The sequence below is a fragment of the Propithecus coquereli genome, unplaced genomic scaffold, assembly GCF_000956105.1.
Source record: "Propithecus coquereli isolate 6110/MARCELLA unplaced genomic scaffold, Pcoq_1.0 Scaffold214, whole genome shotgun sequence".
Taxonomy (NCBI): domain Eukaryota; kingdom Metazoa; phylum Chordata; class Mammalia; order Primates; family Indriidae; genus Propithecus; species Propithecus coquereli.
In genome coordinates, this window is record NW_012146523.1 from 38,389 (window position 1) to 58,693 (window position 20,305).

The following is a 20,305-nucleotide window of genomic DNA, read 5'->3' on the forward strand; positions in this document are numbered from 1 at the left end:
TAGAAATAAACTCTCTCCGAGCAAGATAACATCCATTGTGTTATGATGTCAGAACATGGTCAAATTGCCAATTATTGTTTAAGCTAGCATTTATTTATTTGCTTATATGTTTGTTTAAGTATGCCTTTTTCTGAGAAGTACTGGAAGTGGCTTGTTCAAGTGAACAAACACAAAACTGAGTGCCATGCCATCTTCCTGAACTAGATAGTTAAGATGCATTCAAAATATACTTAAATAAAAATACTTATATTTTAAAATATTTACTTAAAATATATTTTTAAATAATAAGGCAGTCGCCTAACTTAATGCTTTCATGGATATTACATATAATTACATGAGATACTATCTTTCCACTTGTACATTTAGAATGAAAATCATATAGTATAAGGAGTCAAATAGCAGATTTCATGAGTGTTCTCAAAAACCAGACAGATCAATAGAAACAAGAGGCCTCTCCAGAAGTTCCCAGAAACACATTACACAAGAGTAAATTCAGGGATATAAATTATTCTACTGTTTTTTAGGAGTTTTACATTAAAATGTTATTACTAATAAGTATCATAAGTTGTTTTTCATTTCGGTTCTGTGTTTTTCCTTCTATGCTAGGTTTCTTGCTGTTTCAGGCATATGCTGCCACACGTTCAATTAGCAGCTAATCATATCCTGGAAGTGTAACAATATTATAGCCAGCTTCAGGCTTCTGTGACTGAACGGGCAATATTGCTCGCTCCGATTTAACTCACAAAAGTAGCATCAAAGCAGTAAAGCACTCTACAAATTCAAAACAATGGTGAAAAGAAATGAATGAACTTTTGAAAACGGAAATAACAAGGTAGTTGATTGTATTGTGCATATTTCCACATATAAGGCTATTTGAAAACTACAAATGTTACATTTTATTCAAGGTCTTCTTCATGTTTTGATGTAACAACTCTTCCTCCCTATTTTTAATTTATCAAAAGAATGTAGATAGGAAGTTTCATTTTTTGTTTAAGAGATGATTCGATTATAATATTATAAGGATTATTTTTACTTGTATGACTTATGTAAGATGGAAAAGCTTACAAATATTTCCCTGCTTCAAAACTTTTGAAAATGGCTTGAGATGATTATAACCAGATTTGTGAGGCCACAGCCAGTTAATAGTTAATTATCACAGGGTTGAGAAGAAGAGCCACCTTCTTTAAAAAATAAACAATTTTAAATAAAAGATACTGTTCTCTACCAAAAAAGTTTAGCAGATATGATTGTCTATAAGAAACATTAATAGTCTTTAGGTTTCATATCAATAGCCTTTGGCTCTACTAAAGAAAAATTATAAAGATTACAGAAAATACTTGCCATTATTAGTAAAGATATTTTAGATAGAAACTCAACTTTATGATAAGATAAATAATAAAATTAACAAATATTATGATAAATGATATACATATTTTCTACCCTTTCTTATCCTCTCTCAATAACTGTCAATAACTAAATCATGCTTTGCATCTTCTAAAGTCCTTGTGTTAATGGTTCCTTTACTTAAAGTTTTTATTAAGTGACAGTGAAATTATTTCAACTCTAATTTTAATCAAATCAGAATGAAAGAATCTAGGACATAATAATCTATTTCTACATTAGCAAAGATTCTTTCCCTTAGTCATAAAAATTAAGTTGAAAAGGGCATGGTGAAACAGCCATTCTTATCTAGTTTTGATGAGTGAATAAATTTGTATAATCTTTTAAAAGGTGACATGAATATATCAAGAGCTTCATATTAGTTATCTATTGCTATATTAAATATTATCCCAAAGCAACAAACTTTTTGTTGCTGTTGTTGAGACAGGGTCTCACTCTGTTGCCCAGGCTAGAGTGCAGTGGTGTCATCATAGCTCACAGCAACCTCAGACTCCTGGGCCCAAGCAATCTTCCTGCCTGAGCCTCCCAAGTAGCTGGGACTACAGGCGTGCATCACCTCACCTGGCTAATTTTTCTGTTTTTTGTGGAAACACAGTCCCGCTATGTTGCTCAGGCTGGTCTCAAACTCTGAGCTCAAGCAATCCTCCCACCTTGGCCTCCCAGAGTGCTAGGATTACGTATGTGAGCCAGCACGCCCAGCCACAACAGACATTTTTTATCTCATAGTTTCTGTGGATCTGGAATTTGAGCACAGTTTACCTGGGTGATTTCAGGGTTTCTTATGAGGTTGTAGCCAATATGTTGGCCAGGACTGCCATCATCTAAAGGCTTTCCTGAGGCTACAGGATATGCTTCCAAAGTGACTCACATGTCTGGCTAGTGGACAGAGACCCTGGTGGAGGCTGTTGGCAGAGGTCATTACACGGATCTCACCATAGGGCTGCAGGAGCATCCTCATAACATGTCAGCTGGCTTTCCCAGAGCAGTGTTCCAAGGGAAAACAAGAAAAAATTGCTTTTCATGACCTAGTCTCCAAAGTCACACACTATTACTTCTACCATAGTCTATTTATTAGAAGTGTGTCCCTAAGCCCATCTCCCACTTAAGAAGAGGTAAATTAAGAGCCATTTTCAGAAGAAAGGAGTATCAAAGAAATTTTAGACATACTTTAAAACCACATGCTTCTATTATAACATTATGTGGGAAAGCATTAAATGAAAAATAGACATGGAAAAATACTAAAATATTAAAAAGAATTAAAATGTTAAATCAGTTGCCTTTGTGTGTCAGAATTGAAAGTTAATATTCTCCTCTCTACCTTTCAATATGTCCACACAAGAGAGCATCTGCTTTCCTCTATTTCCTCCTTGAAGTATACTGATACGCACCCTGTATGTAATGCTCTTTTAAAACTTACAAGTGTTATCTTTTATTCAAGAGTTTCCTAAAACAGGAGAATTTCTTATTTCTATTTTAAAATTTTCAAATTTGTGATTATTTCAGTTATAAAACCTCAATCCAAAGGACACAGCAAAACAGAATTCCTGTTCATTGCTGGTAGTAGGGAGAACACTCCACTGCACAAGGCATCTTGTTATGTTCGTAAGAGTCCTGTTGTGCTGCTGGGAGGAGACAAGACACATGCAGTGAAGGGCATTTTAGGCCAGGGCTCTGAGTACAAGCAAGGTACAGCTGATGCCAGAAAGTAATTCCTGGACCGAGAGGCTGGAAGCAGGGCTCTGTGACAATATGGCTCCTATGAACTCACACGGTAACTCCTGTAGTTGCCTTCTCCTAGCCACCCATCTGAGGACATTCCAGAAAACAGATCTGCAAGGGACCACTCTCATGAATGGGACACAGGGGTCTGATCAGTCAGATCCACCCTCCCTTCTCCTCCTTACACACATCCTGCACCCACCTGTTCCATCCATGCTCCTATTACAGACATTTGTGACAGACACTGTGCTCCACGCAGGTCCCCTGAAATCCTCCTTACTAGTTTTGGGTGTCCATTCCCCCACTTCTGGGTGCCTTTTGTTTTTGAAACAAGGTCTTGCTCTTTTACTCAAGCTGGAGTGCGGTGGCATAATCATAGCTCACTGCAGTCTTGAACTCCTGGACTCAAGCAATCCTCCTGCCTCAGCCTCCTGAGTAGCCGAGACTACAGGCACATGCCACTACACCTAGCTAATTTTTCTATTTCTTTTTTGTAGAGATGGAGTCTCCTTATGTTACCCAGGCTGATCTCAAACTCCTGGGCTCAAGTGATTCTCCTGCCTCAGCCTCCCAAAGTGCTGGGATTATTACATCTGTGAGCCACTGTGCCAGCCTGCTTTATTGTGAAGGGCTTGTAGCTACAACTTTGTTCAGATATTTCTTTTGAGCTACTGGACTACATTGGCTGCAAGCATGGAGAGCTGAAAGTGCTTGCAAGTTCACATCTCACCCACTCACCCCAAATGCTCCTGCCACCGCCACACAGACACACACACAGAGCAGTCCGAGGCCAATGACTGATGGAAGTGGGAATAAAAAAGCCTAGCTCCCTGTCTCAAGCCAGGATAAACTTTAAAATATTACTCTTTTTGGTGTCTTCTCCTATCCTACACTACTTCCCCCACACCCTTTCTAATTCTTCTAGAAGCTTCTCCTCAATAAGCACACATTCCTCCTTCCAGGGTTTGCTGAAAGGGGACGTGATGAAAACCCCAATGACTAGATGGAATTTAGTTGCCTGGAGACCAGGGATGTTAAAAGACCTTCAATGCAAAGAACATCCCACTTAACAAAGAATTGCCCTGCCCAAAATGACCATGGTACCTTGACCAAGAACTACTAGGAGAGAGGAAAAAAATGTTCACTTAAGACCAAAACAAGAGTAAGTCCAAAGTTTGGATTTGGTTGAGAAAGAGGAGTCAGCTAATGATATTGAGAGGGAGATGCCAGCATGAAATAGGAAGAAACCAAGAGAATATAATGAATAGAAACCAAGGTAAGTGTTCCAAAAAGGAGGGGTCAGCAGTGTTTGATGCACTAAGATCACAGAACAAGAACAGAGAACTGGCCACTGGGTTTGCTCCACGAAGTCACTGGTGCCCTTGACAAATGGAACTCCTGAGGAGAGGTGAGAGTGAAGTCAGATTAATGTGGGTCAAAGAATAAATGGATGTAAAGGAAGAGGAGACAGTTCATGTGCTTGCCCTTGAATAGGGGCAGAATAATAGGAAGGCGATTGGAGAGGAATTTGGGACTAGAGGAAATTCTTAAAGAAAATGTTTCCATAATGATAGGACTTATTTAGTAGAGAAGGAGCAATATATGGTACATGAAAGAGAGGAGAGAACAGAATGAACATAACAAAGCAGGCAAGAAAAGATAGGATCTAGATCTCTCAGAATGCACTCACTCTTCCCCAAGGACCTAGTTCTTAGAGCCATAATGCCTGTTCTCCCAAGCAGCCCACCTCTGCCCCTTCCCTGGGGGAAGGAAAATGCATTCATGTTTCGTAAAGACTCACCCTTCCCAAACAACAGATTGAAAGACTTCCTGCTAAACCACACACAAAAACCACAATGATAACATACACAAATACTGCCCCCTCTATATATTCAGTTTTTATTCCCTATGTGGTTTTGAATAATGGTCAGGGCAGGTAGGGGAGGGTGACCTTGATTTTTGAAAAGCAAATTCCTCCTCCCTCGCCTCCTAAGGCTTTCTGTGGCCTCTATGGGGGTATACCATGCAAACATTTTTAGAGAGAACTTGCTGCAAGGAATGTAGTTAGCTTACTGCCTTCAGATGCTGCATCTTTGGGATCCATCCCAGGATTCACACTGAGGCCATCCTTTTCCCAGTCTGCTCCCACCCAAGGACTGAGCTTGGCAGGGCTACTAGAGTTGGGAGATTCCTGTCGAACACAAGGCTCTTCTGATTGGAAATTTTTGCACTAAATCTCCCCATCAGCCTGGTCTAGACGTTCTCAGAACTGCATTGCAATGTGAGGTTCTTCTACAAGTCCTCTTTACTGACCCTTTCAGTGTTCAAACCTGCAGGATAGTCTGAAGTTTCTCTCTAACTGCTTCCGTGATCTTTCCCTTTATCTTTCACAGGTATTTACTGTAATAAATCTGTTACACTTCTAATTCTGTCTTGGTGTCTGCTTCCTGGAGGACACAAACTCCTTTTCCTTTGGAGATCTAAAACATTTCCCAGGATTGAGACCTTGTTAGCCTGTCAGTTTTAGCCTGGATTTTACATATATAACATTTTCTAACCAAATACTTGGCATCTGTAGAAATAGTAAATCAAATTTTTGACTTTCAAGAAGTAGATGATTAATAAATTGTTATTATTATTGATAGCTGTGCTAGTGTTATAAATGATTGTTATAACCTTCAGAAGTTCTGGCACCAATTCATATCTGTCTGTTCTCTATTGAATAAGCACAGCTCAATAGATTGTTATTCTTGTTTGCTCTTTTCCAACAAAGAAATCACAGTGCACAGTTGCCAAATGAATAGACTGGAATATTGTTAGGATGCAAATAGAGCAAAGAATGCCACCCAGGCATTCTGTATCAATAGGTTTCTTGATTACATGCTATAGCTAACTTCAGCAACAGGGCACCTAATTTGTCAACATGATAGAGGGTAGAGGAGGAAGACTGACAGAATCAACAGAAAGCCAGAGCACCAGGCTCAGGAATGGATTGAAAGGACCAAGGAGGTTCTGAATGCTGAGAAGTAGGAAACAACTCAGCAATCATTTCATAGTGGGACAATCCCAGGCAGAACTGTAATAGTACATTGCTGCGACGTCACTTGCAACCACCTCCGACATTCACCTTTGTGTGTGCAACTGCTTGGGCTCACGTCTAATAGATGCCATCTGCCTATACCAGGGGAAGGGAGAAAAAAGATCCAGGAAGGTCACCTTAAGTGGTAAGAGGACAGATGTTTCTACCACTAAGGCTATGAACAAAGGGTAGAAGAAATTCCTTCAAAGGAAATTAAGGAGGTATTATGAAGGTTCTGAGAAGATAAAAAATTAAAAAGACAAATTCTACCACACATTTCTTGATCTGAAATCAGCCCTTTTCCATCATACAAAAAGCATGGAAAGTTCATTCAAAGAAAATATTAGCCAGGCACAGTGGCTATAATCCCAGCTACCAAGGAGGCTGAAACAGGAGGATCACTTGAGCCCAGGAATTCGAGACCAGCCTGTGCAACATAGCAAGACCTTGTCTCAAAAAAGAAACAAAAAAAGGAGAAGAATGAAAGCAAGCAAATGAAAATGATAACAATCTAGGACTCTGATAATAAAGTATTGAAAAAGCAGGACTAAGGTGTTGCTTACATTTTTAAAAAGAAAGAAAAAAAAATTAGAGCAGTGGTTCTCAACCTTGGCTGATGAAAACATGACCTGGGGAACTTTTATGAATCCTAATACTCAGACCAAAACCCAGAGCAATTGGAGAAGAATTTGGAGGGGTGGGACCCAGACATCAGTACCTTTGAATGCTTCCCAGATGATTCTGATGTGCCGTCAAAGTTGAGAACAACTGTATTTGTAGACAGAGCTACTCCAGTGAGGAGGAAGATTGGTACCTCTTCCATCCCCACTGGTCCCTGAGATACCATTAAGGAATTCTTTTATACCAGCACTTAAGATGGGTTGTAATTATACGTTTATTGACTCCTCTATGCTTCTCATACCCCAAATCCAATCTGTCAGGTTGGCTCAACCTTCAAAAGGTAATAAGAATCTGACCACCTCTCACCACCCACACTGCAAGCTCCCATCATCTCTTGCTTGGATTGCTGCAAGACCTTCCTAATGAATCTCTCCGCTTCTATCCCACCTCCCTGCGCACTGTTCTCAACACAGCAACAGGAGTAATTCTCACATAAGATAAAGCCAGTCCTGTTATTCCTCATTCAGAGTAAAGGCCAAAACCTCCAAGGCTCTACGCTAGGGGTTGGCAAATTTTTCAGTAAATATATCAGGTCACGTAGGCCATAAGGTCCCCGTCATGACTATCGACTCTGCCGTTACAGCCGGAGAGCAGCATAGACCGTATGTAAATGAAGAAGTGTGGCCATGTTCGAATAAGACTTCCTGTACAAAAACAGGTGAAGGGGCTGGATGTGGCCCACAGGCCACAGTTGCAACCCCTGTGGTGCAGATCAGACCCCACCACGGTTCCAGCCTGACTCCTGCCCTCCTCCTTGCTGTCTCCTTTCTAGTCACACAGGGCTCCCAGTGTGTTCTCTGCTCCCTCTGCCCATGCAGATTTTCCCTGGACCACCCCCCCCCCTCCTTCAGGTCTGTGTCCAGATCTTTCCTTCTCAATAAGGCCCATCATGGCCACCCTAGTTAACGCAGTACCCTGCCTCCCACCCCACTCTGCATGGCATCTAAGTCCCCTTACCCTTCCTTCTGTAATTTTCTTTTTTTCCATAGCACCTTTCACTTTTAAGCATATTTACAATTTACTTATTACATTTATTAAATTGTCTACTGTCTGTCTAGAATGTAAACTCTGCAAAGGCAGCATATCTGTCAGGACTGAATCAGAGCAGCAGAACCACTGTGAGAGAGAGTAAAGGATTTATTGTAGGGACTGGTGACCGTGGGGTTTGAGAGACAGGTGGGGCAGGCTGTATGGGCTGTTGCCTGAAGTCACCATAAGTCAACCATTCCAGCAGGGACAAAGCAGAGTAGACAAGGACAACTGCAGACAAACTGGAACCTAATCTGTCTCAGCAACTCCAGCTTCACGGCTATAGGGAACCTCCAGGAGAAGCTGGTCCCTTTTGCATGGAGCTGCCCCACACCAGGCCCAGGCCTCAGAGAAGCAGCAGGAGGAGATCCAGCAGGACAGGCAGCTCACCCCCTGCACATGGTGCAGCAGATCAGCCTGGTGCCCTGGCTGCTGCTTTGCCCCTGCCTTCCAGAGCTTACGCAAATTTCTCTTGTGGGCATCCCTAACCCTCAATCTTCCAGAGAAGGAAATTTTGGGAAATGTAGTTCCAGCTTAGATAGGTTGGCACAGTATAAAGCCACCACAGGCAGGAACAATGTTATTTGTTTGTTTTACTAATGGATCGGAATCCCAAGAACGTAAAATATTGCCTAGCGCATCGTAGATGCTTAACTAGTTTCTGAATGGATGAATGATATTCTGGTGGTTATTTGATTCCTGCCAGCTCCCCTCCGGGTATGTAAGTTCCATGAGAGCAGATAGCGTGTGTGTTGTGCCCAACATTATACCGTCAGCACCTGGCGCCCACATCCAGACTCCGCGCAGGCTCTATTTGGGGAAACACTAACCAGCAGCCTAAAGACAGAAATTCCAACCCTAATGGGAACTCTGAACGAATGCCAAAGGGTATCCAGCACAGACCCACAGCATTTCTTAAAATCCATTCTCCAGCCCTCAAACTCTCAGTGTCTCTCACCTCTCCCTCAGCGCCCCCCACTGAAAATTCCTCCCTTGCCCACTCCTCCCCACTGTCCCCTCACCTGCCTGCATTGACTCTTCTCTCCCGTCCCTTTATGACCTAAGTCTCCTTTTTCCTTACACCCTCACCCCACCACCAAGCCCTCTAATGTACATCAGAAGCACCATGAATGAGCTAGCAGACTGACTAGCTGACTACGACTGTTCTTCCTTTTAGCAGCCCTGCCACTGCATGAACTATTCACCTGCAACAGGACCAGGAACACATGATAAATTAAGTCTCTTTGGGTGCTAATGTAATAGAATCAAACCAGGTGATATTTCAAAGATATGGGTATATTTTATATACATACATATATGTTAGTGAGAATATTCTGCAAACTCTTAGGTCATAGTAACATTAAAAATATAATAAATCAGAATTAAAATTATACAGACATAAACTTGTCATTTGAAATCTTTTCAAAGGATAATTCTGCTTCATGTGTTTGTGGTTATTTTACCTACTGAGCAGTAGTAATATAAAGTCAAAACTATTCACTTAATAAAGGCACTGACAATAAAGAAATGTATAAAAACATTTTCATTTGGCTTCAAAACACATTATATAATATGTTGCAGCCAACCCATAGTTATATTATACTAATTTCTACTAGTATTGAAATGAGTTTACATTTTCTAGGACATGTTTATACTTGGAAAAAGCGGTCTAAAATTCATCCCCAAAAAGTCACAAAATAAATAATATGCAGGAAAAATAATCCAGCTTTAGCATTCTTCAAACAGAATTAAATGTCCGGTGGATACAACAGACAATGGAGGACAAAGAACAGGCCTGCGTGTCTCTGACACATTTAGAGCAGGGCAAAGAAATTCCCAGGAAATCCCCAACCCACTGCCATATTTCTTCTGAGCCAAGGTCAAATTCAGGAGAGAGGTAAATCATCCACCCTTGATACTTTCTGAAACTTATTTCAAAAAACAAAGATACATAATTTCTCTAGACTTCACACCCAAATCAGAGAACAACATCTTTTTATCTAAAAGATGATCTAAAATGTGTGTTATGATCAGGCCAAGGCTAAAAATACCACCACCACCAGGGTTTGTGATAAATTGATTCTGTAATGACTCAAATCCAGAATAAGCCTATCTATTTACAATGTCCTGGATCGGTCTTGGTGCCAGTCCTTAATCCAGAACGGATCTCATTCATTCCAGAGTTTCTGGCACAAACTGTTCAAACCATCCTTGCTAGTTTTCCACTCACTCTGACATAGCTATAATCAGACAACTTTGGTGTTGTTTATAACACAAAACCATTATCTATTCTTCAACTAAGTCCCCCGCAGTCTTAAAGCAGATTCTGTTTCTATATGGGAAAACAGCTCTGCTAACAGTGAGCTTCAGATACTGAAACCTATAAAAGCCAACATTGTGGCTCATTGTTAAGTAATTGTCTTAACAGAATTGTGGTTATGAATCACTGCAATCGATTCTCTACAAATAAAAAATCTGGCTAACTTAATTCAATAAGTCATGTAAGTCCAAAAGAATAAAGTGAAAAATTAAGAAAGAGTCAATCATACTAATATGAAGGTGAGGGAAGAATGTGGCATTTTGGAGTCAGATTTCATAGCTGACAAAAACCAGGATAGACCCATTGTCCCTTCAGGCCTGTTGACATGGGGTACTGTTATGTGGTGAAAGGTACCTGTCTTCCCTCAGTGTATCCATTACTTCCTAAATACATGACCTAAAAGTTACTTGCTCAGAGAATCTACCAAACCCCATTGTACTTATAATAATTATTACTACATGGATATAATGAACTTGACTTCTGCTTTGCAATAACAAAAAATCTGTTTCTTAAGCAGAAAGGGAACAAAAAGTGCCACTTTACTCTTCTAAATTTTCTGCTTTGCCTTTAGAAGGAAGAAATGACTTAGCTTCTTCTAAGTACTGGCCATCCCCATTTCTTCAATTTCTTTTTACATACATGGTGAGAGTCCTACCCTCATTCAGCAATATTTATAACCATGTACTGTGTGTTAAGTACTTTGGACAACCATACATAACCGACCCTGCCAATTTTATTATTAGGGACGTTTCTTTCAAAATTTGTTCCTGACATTTTCCTCTGGTTTAAAACCATATTTGTAATTCTTTAAATTTAATTTATGTACAACCTGTGCTTAGTGTAAGCCCTTTTGTAAACTTATTTTCTCATCGTTGAGTCCTAGTTCTCACCTAGGTCAGCTAGAACTCACTTTTTAGCCATTTTTTTTTCCAGGAAATTTTTTTGGTAGCTATTTTACTTATCCTTTCAGAAATGAAATGTTTTTCATATATAGATGTAACTTTACTGGAATAAAATTCTTGTACCACTCCTATGCCAAATCTTTTCCCCATCTATCCCTATAATCTGTGCTTTTCTAAATTGTAATGTTGTTGAGAGGATACCAGAGGGAAATATGATCCCACACACATACCCCCTTTGCAGGCCACTTGATTTGCTCCCTGAATGAATGCTTTGGAAGTATTTGAAATTTAAAAATGTCATCAAGATATGTCTGAATTATTTTTCATTAATATAGATAGATTAGCTATTTCTACACAGACTCAGATGTCCCATAGCCTAGGGAGTTTTCTTCTACTACATATTTGAACGTCATTGTCATCCTTTTTGCTCTGGTCTCCTATTTAGAAACCTCAATTATCTCTATTTAATCACTACACTCTGCTCCTCAGCTATCTGTTGTTATTTTCACTCTATCCTTTTTCTCTACATCCTGAATAGTGTGTTCTCCATTTTTCTGCTTCAGAATCTTTTCATTAGCTCCTCTGGGTTTTTCCTACTCATCCTAGAATAAGGTAAGGCTTACTCTAGCTTAGTGTTTCCTTCACAAACTGAAAGACTAGGTTTACTTATTTCTCCTGACTGTCCTTGGAATCCTCCTCTCAGATTATGATCCAGAGACGAGTTGATGTGAATGTCTATTTCCTATTCGGCCTGAAGTAAATGGTATGCAGCAGGAGCCAAGGGCATTTCCAGCGGAGAAATGTCTTTGCACAGCTTCTTCCTGCTGTTGGTGAGGCTACAAAGCCTCCAGCTTTCTACTTCTAGTTCGCTGCTTGCCAGGCCTCCTTGCCAGGTAACAGCTGTGCCTCTGCCCACCCCCTTCTTGGTTCTGCTGCCAGCCAAATCAGGCACAAGCCTTACCACCCTGTTGGATGCGTTCCCTGTGTAGCTGCCTTGTGACACCAGCTGTCTCCCCAGGGTGCTAATTTCAGCTCTCTGGGCTGTGGGAGTGGAACAGAAACCCAATAGTGTGTTCTGTGTGACCCCACGACCCACCCCATCTCCAGTCTGTACTGACAGATTGGGGGTGTTAATGAGGTGTCCCAAGGTCTCCTTAGCTGACTTTGCATCCAAATGCAGCTCCCCTCGTGGTGCTGTCTTTCCTCCTAGGATAGGGGACAGCACTCACAAACCCTGGAGATTTCCTTTGCCACTAACCAATGCTGATCAGCAACTACACAACAAAATCCACCACATGTATTTTATATCCTGTACTCAGTCTGTCAACATACCACATATTATCACCTAGAAGCTGTAACATTAGAGCATCATACTGCAATGGTGTTCAGTCTCTTGATACTTGAATATTCTCCCCTCAGAACATGTGACAAAGCTGGAAAGTTACCTAATCTGTTTGTTTGGCAAAACAATCTTCTACTTTCCTTCTAGTCCTAAACCCAGCTGATGTGTCCTAGGTCAGGCTGCCATGGGAGGAACACAGATGCACAGATTCACTTTACTGTGTGTGCACAAACACAGAAACCCCGTCGTAATAAAAACTCTCCCTTAGAGTTCACGAAGTGCTTTGCACATAGGCTATTTTGCTTGCTCTTGGAGAGATCCATGTAAGAGTGATATTGTTATCACCCCTGTTTCATCAATGGCAGGAATGCACTTGTCTCTTTTGCGGCTCCACCCCCACCAACATCCTTTGCCCTGAACATCCTCTGATAATTTCCCATTGCTAGAGTCTCCCCAGACTCTGGCAGTTTTTCCAGTCTGTCTCCCAAACTCTCTTGCTCAGTCTTGCAGGTCCTCTGCAGCTGGCTCGTCACTTTGGATCACTGAACTGGGACTGGGCACATCAGACCTCCCCTGCCTCCCGCCCAGCCCTCCCACGGCCCGCAGCCCTGGCCCCACTCACACTGTGCTCCAGGTCCTCAGCTGTGAGCCAGCCCCACTCTCTCCCACACCAAGTCTGGAAACAGTCTGGGCAGAGCCCTGCACTCCCCAGTTACCTAGGAGAGGAAGACAAATATAGAGGACGAAATCAGCCCAAGAAGAGGCAAAATATGCAGTAAATACAAGGTCAGGCAGCCCATGTCTGAAATGCAACCAAGTCATCTACTAAGAGTATGACCTTCAGCAAGTGTCTTAACCTTTTTAAGTCTCTACTTATGAACTATAAAAAGGATATAATGATAACACATCTCCCTCCCAAAGCCTTTTTGCAAATATTAAATGAAATGGGTATCAGTTAAGTGCTAAGCACAATGCTTGGGACCTGGTAAGCTGTCATAAATATTAGCTATCATTATTACCATTATTATTAATGTCAAAGAATGAATAAGTGTCAAAGCTAGGAACTGACTCCTTCTCTATCTCTTCATTTCATTTTTAATAGTGCATAATTATAGAAAATTAGTATATGATGGCAGACAGAAATGGTCACTAAATAGCTTCTGACTAAATGTAGAAGAGTTTGATTACTTTAAGAGCTTACTAGAGGTAAGAAAAATATTACTTGCCCTAGATAAATAAAACAAGCACTTTCTATTATTAATATTGCATTAGACTGCTCTGACAGACAGTTCTAAAGGAACTAGCACTACCAAAAGGTGAGGTGACACACATTTTCTTGGTCTTTGTTGTTGTAAGCAAATACACATTATTAAATCCAGTGGCATTCTCTGTGGATTTACAATAATGCACTGCTAAAACTATCCTGGGTAGAATCTTCCCCTCTTGCAGATAAGTTCTGGAATCACTGCACAGATCTGTCTGTGCAATTAACATATGCAATTTTGCAGTGCTTCCTGACAGGCTGAGATGGGCTAAAAGGCGGTAGTACTTGTGATGGCCCTCAATATAAGAGCTACTTCAGGATTTTCCCTGCGGTAATAACATCCCATTAGAGTGCATGGTCCGGAGACAGGCTTTGAAAGCAGCCCATAATATATGTGTCAAGGTCCATCAGGTAATTAATTATGTGTGTTCCAGTGGAACCGTATTAGTGCATCCAGCTTTTCTCAATGGTATGTCTGCAGTATGTTTTTAATCTTGCTTGATGGACAAATTGGCCAAAGTGTTTATTGCGGGCCACAATCTTCATGGATTCTGACAGATTATCTTTTGATAGTTTCCAGCAGACGCTGCTACAGGAAAGGAGATATGTTCTTACTCAGAGGATACACTTATCTCACATTTTGCCAGATTTTAAGACATGCTTCCAGATTTTCTGGCAAAGAGATAAACCCTGGGGGCAACTAGAGTTCTGAATAGATCTGGATAATCTATTAAAAAAAAAAAATGCTTAGCTATGGTTCCTCAGGGTTTACCAGTGGTGGTTTGTACTTCATTGTTCCAAGGTTCAGCTGGGTATAATTTTATTCTGCTCATTCTGACAATGACCCTGAAAAGACATAAAATCCATAGCAAATTGAACATTAGGCAAACAAACCTAATCTAGATGAGAGAATAACTACTGTGAGCCAGGGACTGTGATAAACACTTCACTTTCATGAGCTCATTTGATTTTCATTATAAACCTGTCATATGGGTGCACTACTAAGCTCATTTAGAGATGAGAAACCTAAGCCTCAAAAGGATTAAATAACTTGCTCCAGGCCAAACTGCAAGCAAGATGAGGAAAAGGACTTTACCAGACTCCCTGGTTCTAGAACTGCAGCTTCTGCTAACCAGGGGCCATCCATACTTGTCCTCCTTTTTTCTGATTCTGGGACATGCCAAAACAAATACCACATTAGGGTCTGTGCCAACTTGTTGCCGCAGCTGTGAACACTCTACTCGCGGATGACTTGTTGTTATTCACAGCTCAGTGTAAATGTTCCCTACATGGGGAGGGCTTCTCTGTCACATAACATGCTCAGAGTTGTCTCAAGCAAGGGACAAGTAAGCTGAGGTAGTTATCCGTCGTCTCCTATCTGTCACTGGTTGAAGGTTGTGCCTGGGGGCTCTCTGGCCTGCTCTGTGCATAAACAAGCCGTGGCCTGTACAGGAATGCTGAGTGCCCGTGAGCAGGCTTTCAAGATCAGTTAGTCTAGAGGTTCACTGATTTCCTCAACAACCAGACAATTTCCTTCTTTACACTCAGCTACCCCGGTGCCAGATTTCCTCTCAGGAGTATTTGCCTCTTGGCCATAGGCCAGCTGCTAGGAACAACTAGGTCTGCTTGCTTCCTTATTCACACCTAGTGAGGCAGACCATCTCTTCCTATTAAGAGCAGAAAACTTCCCAGGCATTTCCAAAACATTCCCCTCATATCTCATTGGCTCAAATTAGATCGTGTGCCCATTCCTGAACCAATCCTTGCAAACAGGAAAATACTATGTGCTGATGGGGTTAGGCCCAGATTCTTAGACCAATCACTGCCAAGGAGGATGGTGTCACAGTAATTGGGTGATATTAGCCAGGGCCAGCATTGAAGCTGGGTCACTCAGCCTTCCCTGAGATACTCAGACACTTGGGAAGTGGTTTGTTTAGGAAGGAACAAGGGGGAAACGAATGCCAGTAGGCCATCAATCCTCCACTGCATTTAATGACCTTGGGGCTATTTTAAGACTTTCCTAGGTCTTTGGCACTCTCATTTACATAGGCAAAAACCATAGGTTCTCAGTATTCCCTACACCTATCCCAGTCAATATGTCGTGTTCTGATTTTATTTACATCACTATCTAATATATACTTGTTTGATCGTTTATTCACTTACTTAGTCTGTTTTCTCCACTGGGAAATAAGCTCTAAGAGAATAAGGATGTTGTCTGCTTCATGTGCTGCTATAACTCTTACCCATAAAGTAATGCCTAGAACACAATAGATGCTAAATAAAAGTCTGCTGAATAAATGCATGAACTAAAAAATGAGTGAATCAATGAATAATAGCTTTTACTACATAAAGCCAGGAGATGAGAGAGGTATGTTGAGGCCATTGTTGGGGGGTCTTTTAGTTCCTGGCAGTGTTGGGTGGCAGTCAGAGACTGGGAAAGGGATAAGGGGAAAGAAATCCTGCTGCCCAGATTTTCTGGGTCCCAGACTGGAATTTGGGCAAGATACAACCAGCCGGTCTCACGGAATGTTGAATATCCCTGGTGGGGTGTGGCTAGAGCTAGGCTGGGGCAGGGGTGGTTCTTTAGGGGAAAAGAAATAGCTATTTAAGAAGCTGAACGGCCAACCCAGGGAAACAGTTCTGGAGCAGTGAGAACCCATATCCCAGAGTGACATGCAAAAGCCCCACACACATACCCAGATCCCAGCCATGTATATCCTCAGACCACTTTCCCTCCTAAAGATGCTAGATTTCATCTAGGCCTAGAGGAGATGAGAGAGAACTACAAACAAATAGTGCAGACCCCATTGGCCTGAACGAACTGAACAAACACACAAGGCCTAAGAGATTAATTACACTCAACACACTAACCATTTCAGACACACTGGCCACTCTGGACAGAATGATCACATTCAAAATATGGACCTGCCAGGACATGTGAACTCGTGCCAACGCACTGACCACTCTGGGCATACTGATGCTTTGACAGCAGCGGCAGCCTCCAAATCGCTACCCAGAGAAGCGTTAGAGGTGGAAACCTGATGAGAAGTGGAGACTAGAGGAACTGTCATGAAACGTAGTGTGCACACCATTGTTACATAGATGATAGGTGATTCACACGCCAGATCCGCCACTATTACACTGACCCACTCTGGAATTCTGACTGCTCAATACACATCAAGCCTGACTCAGTGCATAGTTCCTGCTCACTGTTATTACTCTGGATACAATGCTCTACTTGTGTGGACCTCTTTCCCCAAAACAATGAGCCATTGCTGGCTCCTTGCACCCTCCCCCAACCATAGTGTTTTCTGATATTGCTTTCCAGATTTAGAAGTAGAAGAATTGGTGTCACTATAGGGATGGGGAGCAAAGAACTCTCTGCCTTAAAAAGCAGTGCCTATGCAGTAGAAGAGTTGCACAGAACACTGGTTAATACAATCCTTGCATTAAGGAGACAGATAAGTGGCTGGGATGGAGCTTCTCCTCTCCAACTTTCTAGTGAGCATGTGGAGCCTGTTTCTGCTGGCACAGCTTGAATGGACCATCTATTATATTTTTCAAGCAGATCCATTATCCTTGTACAGCGCTGAAATATTTCCAAGATTCTGGCGATATGTTGAATAACAGCCCCAGCTTTTAATACTAATTTTCCCTTTGCTTCATAGGGATTATGGAGGGCCATTGATATGGGCTACGTGAGAATCCCTTAGCCTTCCCAAACTGAACTCCTTGATGCAAGCACATGTATTCTTACATATCTGTATCTTTTAATTGTAAGAGATATGTGCTTCCTATTAATCTTTAGGTCCTTTGTCTTTTTACTTCTAATATACCATGTTTGGTTCTCCTTCTCCTGAGCCTTCCTTTTTTTATTGCTGTTAATTGGGATAAAACTTTAATTCAGTCAAGAATACTCAGCTGAACAGTTCCATTCCATGAATTTTAACATACGTGTATAACCACCACCTGGATCAAGATGTAGAACATTTCTATCACTGGAGAAGTCTCTGTTAAGGCCCTTCTCTGATAATATCTCCTCCTTCAAAGGTAACCATTACTTCAACTTCTAGCAGTATACAATAATTTTAGTCCTAATGCTCTTTCTTAAATTTTGGGGGGCATAAAGTGCCCCAAGTTTCAGGGCACTACAATCTGTTCCTCTTGACTTCGTGTCATAAAAAGTGAAAAGAGAGGGTCCAATGGTGACAAAAGAGAGATGAGACCAAAAAAGAAGCTCCAGACTCTAGTTACTCTAGTCATTTAGGGCTGTGGTTATAAACTGGGGGTCATTTTGTTCCTCAAGGACTATGTGGCAATGTCTGGAGACATTTTTCGTTGTCACAACTGGGGGCGAGGATGGGGGTACTACTGGCATCTAGTGCGTAGAGACCAGGATGCTGCTAAATATCCCACAACACACAGGTCAGCCCCCTACGACAACAAATTATCGGATCCAAATGTCAATAGTGCCAGGATTGAGAAATCCTGGTTAAGAGGATGGCTACCTTTAAATAGGGGTTGACTTAAAATGTTTTCTATTATCTTTGAGCCGCTTTACACAGTGAGAAGTAAAAAGTGGGCAGGTGGTGTGTAGTCCAACAATAAGATTCTCAATCCATCTTCACCAATGATAGTTACTAGAAATTTCATCCAAAATTTGACTTGCTGTCTTTCCTTTAGTTTCCCCCTCCGTTGCCAATTTGGATCTTTTCTGTGCAAGTTGGGAGAAGGGGTATCAGACACAACTAGCTTGCTACCATAATTACCCAGAAGTTTCTATGTATAATTTTTATATTAAAAATGCAATGAAAATCAACATGATTATTTTAAATAAAATGCTTTTGTGACTATGAAATAGGGAGCAATTTTACCTGATGGGAATTCTAGGAGAATAGATGAAATTGAACAAATTGTTTTCTTGACTGTCAACCTTAGCTTTTTCTAAGGAAAGGCTGTTAGCAAGGCCCTTTTTTAACAGTGTGTTATCGATCAGGTTCCCAGGGAAATTTGCTAGCTCTGTAATGTAGGTCAGACTCACAATTTATAAGTGACCACCAATGCTTTTTACCTCGAAAATAACAAATGCTGCAATCAAGGGCAATACATTCTAATCTCCCCTCCTGGATTTTAAGATCATCTCTTGAGTCTCATTTTCAATAAGATATAAATTGTACAAATATGTGAAAAATGTAATTAGGAGAAAAAAGGCTTATGAAGCCAATGACAGTTTTGTTTTATGTCCATTTAGTTAAATCAGACAATAAAAATTTTATAGGAAAACATCCATATTCTCTCTGGCCCCACCACCCCACCCCATAGAAAATTCTTCATATTAATAAAATATATCTCCTTTATCAGACATTATTAAGAAGTGAGGCATTTCATGTAAGCAAACTGTCCAGGTAAATGAAACTTAACTTAAAGGAAGAAAATTGTTATTTTTTTAAAAAAAAAAAAGTTGGAATTTTCTTCTACTTCTGCCAATAAAAATTCTACTCATACTTTAAAACTTTCTCTTCCTTCATGAGAAGTTTCCCTTATTGACCTCATCAGAAAGAATCTCTTCCTACTTAGAATTCTTGCTGTATTTTAATCATGTTTCCATATATTGTGCCTGTATTGTGGGGTTACTTTGATAATATATAAATAAAATTAATGAGTTTGCTCCCTCAGACAGATAAACTATCAAATTAACTATGATGGACAAAAATGGACATAGAGAAAGATACTTTAAAGAGGATTAAATGAGTCAATGTATTTAAAGCCCTTGGAACTGTGCCTGGACACATCATAAGCCCTAAATAAACATAACTGACTGTAATTATTGATTTTGTTATTGGAATTAAATAACACAGATTGCTCCTAGAGAATAATACTTGATTATAATGGAAAATAATGTACCCATCAGGAGAATTATCCATTTTTGAAAGTCCAGGAAAGGGAGAATGCTAGGTGCAAATATTGGCTGGACACATCCCAGAAGTGTCCAAGAGAGAAGAATGTCTTTGCCTAGGAGACTTCCTGTCTGACCATTGGAAGGTAAATCCCATATTGTGGAGTTGGTAACTCCTACAACTAATCCCACTCTTTCCTCTATCTCATTCCATGCTCATTGGTCAGGATTATAGGTTGGTTTTCCCAATTGGAAGGCTTCTCAGAGGCTACGTGAAAAATGGACTGCCATGTAGTATATTTTCTAAAACCCTAGATTAGCTGACATTCAAACAATAATTTGGCTTTCAATGTCAGATATATATGAACAGAAAGTGACAGTGGGAGAGCATGTCTGGACTCTCTGGCACTTCTTATTTTCTGTGCATTAATAAATGGGTTTTTTTGTTGTTGTTGTTGTTGTTGTTTTTGTTTTTTTACCTCAGGTTCTGCGTGTTTGGTTATTGTGAAACTATTTCCAAAAAATGAATGCATTCGGTGAGCCAACAAATTGTGTTTATGAGCCTGCCATTTCAGCTAGGAAGAATTCACCAAGGCATCCTGGAGGTAGGGTAATACCCCTTTGCATCGCCATGCACTACAAACTATTACTTCTACAAGTTCAGCTACTTTT